Source organism: Opisthocomus hoazin, chromosome 1 (assembly GCF_030867145.1).
Source record: "Opisthocomus hoazin isolate bOpiHoa1 chromosome 1, bOpiHoa1.hap1, whole genome shotgun sequence".
Lineage (NCBI taxonomy): Eukaryota > Metazoa > Chordata > Aves > Opisthocomiformes > Opisthocomidae > Opisthocomus > Opisthocomus hoazin.
The window spans coordinates 91,125,519-91,134,154 of NC_134414.1; positions in this window are offsets into that span (position 1 = coordinate 91,125,519).

Below are 8,636 nucleotides of genomic sequence, written 5' to 3' on the forward strand. Positions count from 1 at the left end.
CAGGCTGATAACTGTGTTTGCAAGGTTACTAAGCATTTTCAATGTGCTGCATGCAGTGAATCAGCAAAACAATGGAAACCCAGAAAACCCAGGAAGATGCATATGATACTGGTGTGAGGCAACCAAGAAATAAATAAGGTGCAATCTATGCAAACTGTATAGCTAAGAGCTTAATCCGACACATAGATTTTCATGAGAAGGGCACCATCAAAAGTGACTCTTTAGATTTTTGACCCAGTATTTAACATGACTTCATATGAAGAAAAGCAAAACAAGGAGAGGGTAGACTTATAAAAAATATCCTGATCCAACAACACGTCTGTTTTCCTGCAGTCAAGGACAAGATGGCTCAGAAACATGCATCTACCAGCATCACTCTGGCATTCCTCCCAGAACTTTCAGGGTCTGCTTGGCAAAAAATATGTAGCTGAATAATTTTAGTGTACTCAACATCTCTTATCCCATGCTTCACAGTCATCTTCCTGGAAGCTCTGCTTAAGCTTAAGGTGTGTACCCATCAGCAAGGTCCACATCTTGGCTTCCTCAGTGATGAGAAGGAATCACTGACAGCCTCTGGGGCTATTGCTTTCCACTGCTGGCTAAGCTCAGTGTCAGCCTGAATCATGCATGTGTGGGTACAAAGAGGAAGGGACACACATATATTAGACCAGAGGCAGCAACCCTGATAACTTGGCATTGATAATCAATCCTAGAGAGGGTCACAATCAATACAAGCACTACCAAGAATGCAGAGACCTCCAGCTCTTGAAATAACAGGTCATGATCAGCAATATCCGCATCAACTGCAAAATGCATCACACCCAAGTGAATATACTGATCTTAGAGCAACACGCAGCCAGTACTCGTGACCAGCATGATCTTGCTTCTGTAGCAGTGCCAAAACTGAGCTTAAAATACACCCCAACTGTAGCTGAGGTCGCGTGCCCTAGGAGCGAAGGAGCCCTCCCCTCCCCAGTCCTTCTGAAAATGATCATGAGGAGAAGGAAAGGTGGTGAAGACCCTGCACTCCAGGTCATCACATTTTTTCAGAAAAGGTGGCACTTTTTCTTCCCTGAGCAAGGCATGACAGTGGGCACCAGCCTTGGCACTACTGCCTTACTGGCACAGTGGTAACAGGCCAGGGTTGGAATTAGGAAATCGAGAATATCTGAAATATCTTTATCAGAGACCAAGTTAAACCCAGTAAAAGGAAGAAGTCTGTTGTGACTTTTGGCTTCTGATAATGACCAGGTAAATTGGTCCAGGCTTTGTATTTCCTCAGTTGGTCCTCTCTGCTGTTTGTTCTCTCTGTGCCACTCATTGAGATTTTGACCCTTTTTGCAATTCTTGTTTGTGTAATTTTCTGTTTTCTCTCCCTTGCACAAAATCTTTTCCTTCACTGCTCTTCACCCAAGAGGATATCCTCACCCTGTTCACGCTGAAGGGGAACCCTTGCCATGGCTTGGGCAGTGTGCATTCCCCACCATAGGATCACATCCCACATATGCAGAAATCTGCACTGGAATCCTCCTCAGGAACAAAACTTCCCCACCGCACACCTCAGCCAAGGTTTATAAAATGGCATTTCAGCAGCTTCTACTCTGAATATTAATTTTCTCACCTTTCCCTATAGCCTGCTTAGGTGATAAGATACTTAACCTGTTTCATTTAGAAAGTCTCCTTTCTCAAACTTAAGGATGGCTGTAGCATAGAAAATCCTTGTGTGACTCCTAGGGCGTGTGTCAGACAGTCATATCATGGCCAGTACCCGGGGCACATCCAGACTGTCTCCAGAACTAGCCTACAAGAAAGTCAAGTGGCTGCTTTCTCAGAAGATGTCCATATGCTAGCCAGCGTAGATTTTAAACTGAGTTTACTACCATTGTGCCCTCCCTTGTGATTAAATAATACAGTTTAACAAATAAGAGAGTGATCACAGAAAGAAAATGCAGAGTTCCGGAAACAGGAAACTGGGCAAAGAGGAACCAAAAGGAAATGTTCTAAGAAAGTCAATGGCTTCCATATAAACCATGCTTAAACATCAATTTCAAAGCTGAAAAAAACCTTTGCAGGCCTCAACACTAGGTAAATAACATGGCAGCACTCCTCTTTTTCATAATAGTTTGAAAGGGCTAATCATCAGTAGAAGGACAACAGAATTGTGTTATTGTTGAACATACGCACATTACGTGAAGAGCTGCTGGATCATTACATATTGGGTGTAATCCACAAGCCACAGGCCAGTCATGGTTAATTCATATGATGAGGTTTATTTCCACATTTCACTGTTCAGACAGTTACAGAGGGTTTGCATGTTTTTATTTCTTTCCACACCTTTCCACCTCCTCACTGCCAATTTAGGAGCTGTTAGTCTCAGCTCATAGTAATCGTGAGAAAATAAAAATCCATCTGTTTCTGTCAGGAAGAGGAAAGATAGGGAAGGGAATGAGAGAATTAACAGAAAATTCCACTTGCTAGACATCCTTTGCTGCTAGCTATTACTTTTCTATGGGATGCCTTGCTCAGTTGTATTGCACAAAGTACCTAGCACTTAGGATACGCACAGTTTTTTAATGTTATATGTGTCCTTAAATTCAACACTTCCAAGAATGTTGTGCCAAGCACTATTCCTCTACCGTTCATCTAAATCCATAAATATGGCTCCCATGTGCAGATAATGCCATACAGAGCTATTTAACTAATAAGTAGCCCGAAGCTCATTTTTACCTCACTGGGTTTTCGGCTCCAGACGTATTTTTAATAGGAATGTGTAGGAACTCATGCCAGAGTTGTTCAACATAGTAGCAAAATTCAGGCTTCTGTCTTTGCAATCTGTCTTTCCGATAGCTTTGGAATGGCTTAAAGGTGAAAAAATAATGAGGAAGAGAGCCAGAGAGAGGGGAAGGGAGACACACACGTTCAGAGAGAAGCAGAGATAGATATAGACAAAAAAGCCATTGAGAGTTAAATGAACTGCAAAGAGGAAAGCCTTGAAATTAAATTTCACTGGATATCAAATAGGAGATTTAAGAGTGGTATGTTAGAAGAGGCTCCTTTCATGAAAATGCAAATAGCAGCAAGCTGTTTTAATTATAGGGTGTAAGTGTTGCATGCTAGGAGGCTAGAAAAAATATAGAAAAGAGCAGAACCATAAAACCTTCCCATCAGGATTTTGGGTCTTTTTCAAACAACAGTAATCTCAATCAAGCAACATTTTACAGCCCCATTATGTTTATTTTCTAGTTCATAGTTTGACACATGCATACACTGATGGGATTTCTTCTCCTTGGAGTTATCCCTTCAAGCTGAGTCTCACAACTAAAAAGACATGATGCTGTCATCTTCAGAAGTTGGAGGAGCAGGCACGAATCCCACTTGCCTCCTGATCCAGAGACCTGCAACCACTGTTGCCAGCAGCAGGAAGATTAGATCCCATAATCTAGTCCCCGAGATGAAAGAGCTGGAAGTATCCGGGTGGGACAGCTTCAGACCACAAACCTTCACCAGCAAACAAGGCTTATCTTCTCTACGATGGCTGTATGTAACACAAGTCATTAGTCAGTAAAAACAGGTGTTCAGTTTCATTTCCAGTATAACAGAGTGCTCGCTGTCAAGAAGAGAGCATGAAGAAAACACATGTAAATGTAATACAAATAACAAGCAATTCACCCTACTAGCAGAAGTGACAATTCTCCTTGTCCCTTACATCTACCTCTTCTCACCCGCTGAGGCACGCAGGTCACAGCCAGCTCTGTCTGAACACCTTCTATACTTGCCAGCCCCCTAAATTCTAATCTCTCCCCTCCTTCAGTGAGAAAAAATCCCCTCAGTTCCATTTTCAAGTGGAGGATGAGCTAAAACTAAACCACCATCTTTGAGGAATTAAATATTTGCACACCAAACAAGTCGCAGAATAGATTAGTTAGGTGTGTGTTTGTTTAAAGTCTGGAAACATTGTGATGATGGGTGCTGAGTAACAATCAGATAATAGCTCTGAAATATTCAAAGGGAAAAATATGAAACCCCTCAGTATTTAAAAATACATTCAAGCTTTGATGATTGCGTTATGTTTAAGAGGAGCCAACGCTGCTTTCCTGAGGCTTTTTTCGCTTTCATTCAGTAGATGTCACTGCAGTACAGAACAACTAGTTCCAATACGGTTTTGGGGAAAAGAATCATCAGGGAGTGGTCCACAATGGATAACTGAAGCCTTATGCCTTCAGATTTTCAGCAGCACTCAGTCCTTGCATCCAAATTTTTTTATGCCTTTGTTTCTTGGTTGGACTCAAACACAAGCAACTATTCGCTGTCATGGTTGGATGCAGTTGAAATCACATCAGGGAAGCTAATCTGGGACAACCATCATTCTGAACCAAAACCAGCTTTCCTGCGCTTCATTCGTTTTGCTTCTGAGGACACAAACCACAGTCTTCTTTCTGATGCAGCCTCCCATCAAGTCCTTAATCCCACATATGCATTATTCTGATTAAGATTTGAACTCCTCTCTCTGCATTTCTTGCTATAACTTGTGAAAGCAAAATATCTACCAGATTAGGTTTTCCTTTTTCTGATTTAATGTATTTCACTTTCAAGATGGCTTGGCTGCTCATACAGCAAAACAAAAATATTGGTTTTAACCGGGGTCGAGGGGTTTTAGTTAAAACAAGAAATCTTTGGATGTTAGGCAACAATGAAAATATTTGAAAGTAGTATGTTTACTAAATTGAAAAAAATCCATTTAAAAATATTCCTGCAAATGCCTGTATGGCAAACACGGAGGGACTGAAGCTAAAAAGGGAAAATAACAGGATGTGTGTGAGAAGCAACATCACAAATTGAGGAGGGTTTTACAAGATTAAAAACACACTTTCAGCAAGCTCATGTACAGTTAAAGAAATGAGGTTGCTAACAAAGTCATCAGAATTTAGTCAGACCGTATAAACTCCTCCTCTCTTAGTCATTCCTAGAAAACAAACCAGAACCACAGTCTGCTGCGGCTCCCCAAGCCTAACAACCAAATCACTTTTCAAAAACAGGAAGGAGAAAGCTTATCTTGGAAACAGGCTTTGTAGCTTCAGGCTCTTTCATAGACGTAGTGACTGAAGTACTAATGCTGGTTGAGAGCAGCTTGGCGAGCATGCAAGATGTGAGATCAGCAGACCTTTCCCTGGTATAGGAGAAAGCAGAACGCCTTCACCTGAAGAATGCCAGCTGCTGAGTTATTACAAGCAGTGAGGGGTGTATCTGAGCGAGATGGGTTCTGTCCCAGAGCTTTGCAATGCACGTAAAAACACACGCTTTGAATTTCACAGGAGCCAAGGCTGCCCACCGGGAGCGTTAGGAGGAACTCGCTCAGCCGGTGGGCATTCTGCCCTCACATGGGAAAGCTCCTTTTCGTCTCTGGACATGGTTTTGTGGAGCGCTTTCTACAGAAACCCAAAGTCCAGGAGATAGAAGCACGGAGAAGTGGCAAGGCCCACATACAGGGAAAAAAGGTATCTACTTCCAAGAAAAGCTCACACTGAATGAAGAAATTAGCTTCTGTGAATTTGCAGAAGCAGCTGGAGAAACACAAAAGTCCCTAAGATAGAAACCAACACCATTATCAAGCAGCAGAGCCCTCCAGTGCAGACTGCTGAAATAAACCTGGCCTCAGCTGGCATTTAGGTTGCATTCAAGCTCAAGTCCATACTCAGCATTAGTACAGACATCATCCAACCAGACCTGCCTAATGTGATGAAACAGAAAGATCTAAATTTGTTTAGAAATGATGCTGTTAATATCTACGCCTTCTCTCAGCTAAATCAATCATCTGCTGCTTTATCAGATACAGTTTCTATCAGCCTTTCCACCAGCCTAATGAACACAGTGAACAGGACAGAGTAGCAATCAGTAGTTCATTTCCCTCTGCCCTCCCCAGAGGAAAGCCCACACAACTGAGCAACTATTTGCACATGATCTCTGGAAAGAAAAGAGAAACATGTTTTGAGGGACTATGCTTTAAAGTCACTTTCTACTGAGATGGATAAACAGAATTTAGGACCATTATTTTTACCATCCAAGTTTGAAAATTTTGTCTTGCCTTATGCTACATCTTCTTTTCTTGCAGCTTCTACCTGTCTTGTTTCACAGCTTCAAATTTCACACCCACACTCTTCTTTCCTCCCACTCTCTTTGTCTCTGAAAAAACCCCTGTCATCCATGGCTTCTTCACATGTCACTCCCTTCAGCCTCACCAAGTCCTGGGTCCCTTTGTTTCTCTTCCCTCCCTTTCAGAGTTTTCTTTCTTCCACGCTTTTCTCCCCGCAGCTTTGCTTTACGGTAGTCACACCGGGCTTCTGCTCTCTCCCTGCCCATGCTCCCCCCTGGCTTCATCCCTTATATTCTTTCTCCACTTCAACAGTGTTAAATACGACCCTTCTCCACTTCCCCCTATCATTTTCTTGCTGTCTGCTCTCCACGCAGCTGTTCTCTTCAGCCTTGTTCTGTGATTTCAACTCAAGGCATCCTTTTATTTTCACCGTATCCCATGTAAGTCTTTGCTGATCCATCCAATCCCTTTGCTGAAGTGTCCCACATCTCCCTTCTGTGTTCAGCTGGCATTCCTCCTTCAGCTCACCCTATAGCAAAGCTTACTGCCTTGCATTGATTTGCATCAGCCATATTCTCAGACTAATGCTGTGTTCCTCCCTTTTGAACAACAATCATGTCTTTCAGCTTCATACTTAAGGTTATCTTCTGCCTCATGCTTTATCACTCAGTCTTTCCACTATTTCCAGGTCATCGGTATTTATCGGTATTTATCTTCCCTCTCTTTTCACACATTTCTTCTTTCCTTTCTCCTTCTGTCTCAAGGATTGTTGTTCATTTTCTGCCTGCTTCCCTCTTCACCCTTTTTACCTAAAAACTGTCTTTCCCCACTGCAAGTTTGTTTTATCCATCTTCAGTTCTTCCAGTTTCCTGGTTAAGTAGTTCTCCATTCTCACTTGGAGAACATCTGTCACCTTAAGTAGGTTTTTTGCTACCCTGAATCATCATGCTACCCTGAATCATCCTCCCTCTGACTCTGCTCCTGCATCTCCTTCACTCTCCACAGTGGAATCTCACCAATGTCTTCTACATGAAGGCATCTGCTTTCCAGCACTTCCCTTTCTGTAACTCCTTTCCTTCTTCCATGTCACGTATTAAGAATTTCTTTTCCAACTCCTCTGTTTGCCTCAGTTCTTCCATCCTCAGCAAACTGCTGTTCACTTCTCTTTCAGTTCTCACGCTCCCACCAAAAACATTCATTTTCTGATCCCCTGTTCTCACCAGCTACAGACTGCTCTGCTCTTCTTTGCCACCTCCAAGCTCATTCAACATACCTCTTCTCCAGTTTAATCCCAAACCCCCTGTAAGCTAGCCTTCTCCTCTTAGACACAACATAATCTGCTCTTACGTGTGTCTCTCACTGGTTTTGAACTGAACCAAAGCTGAAAAATAACAATCTATCATTGAAACCTTATCCTCCTCAAGTTTCCATGACTGTCTCTTTTTTTGTTTTCCCTCTGTGCTTCTGTCCATTACCATTTCATGCCATTTGGAGTTCTTTCAAAACCCACCTCCAGCATTTATGACGATCCAACCCTATGATGACTTAGTTATTATATTGAATATTCATCTCTGCCTGTTTTTATTCAAAGGAAAGTCTCAAAAAAACTGGCTCAGATTTGTTCTTCAGGGACATAACCCCAAAATCAGTATGTTTAAAACACTTTCAGTTGCATCTCCTCTGCAGTCACCATGACAAATCATATCTAGCCTGCCACTTACTTGCACTTTCCACCTCCATCTTTTTTCTCATAGCCAAATTATGCCGTAATCCTAGCAAGACTTTCTTTGAACATTTCTAGTAGAAGGCTTCTTGCATTTATCTGCATACTAAAAAACTCATCCGAATTTTCATTATGCCACACATTGATTGCTGCAACATCTGTTTCCTTACCCTTGCCATGCACTACCTTAATAATTCATCATCATTCAGGGAGATGGTAAGTTCTAAATCTTCCTCTCCTAAAATCCTTTCTGTGTTCTCCACATCTTTACAGCATCAGTGTACGCTGTCTTCAAGTCCATTTGCAATCCATCCCCAGCATATCATCTCTCAAGCTCTCACATCCAGATATTTATCATCTGGTTGTTAAAATTCCAGGTATGGGCATCCACATTATCTCCCATACTGCTCCCACTGCTCTTGCTGAGCTTCTTATAAACATCAACAAAGCCACTTCATTATTTTCCTTAAAAATCTCTATTTGAAATTCAGCTCTGCCATGATGCTACAGATTTGGATAAGTCTAGCCAACTGTCTATCATGCTGTGTGAACTACCTCATCCTTTCCAAACACTCTCTTACCTGTTACCTCTTGAATTAGAAGGTTTTTGAGGCAAGGATGATCTTCTTATTTTGTGTTTGTACAACACCTGATCCACCTAAATAAGAATTCTGTCTAAGAGTAGGACTCTTCAAGCACAATAGTGATGATAATACATGTCACAATAGGTAGAAATTGTAACATCGCAATTGTGCTGATATTGTTGTGCAACCCCTCTCTGTCTTCTGTATTTATATTGTTTTAGAAAATAATCTTCTGTAT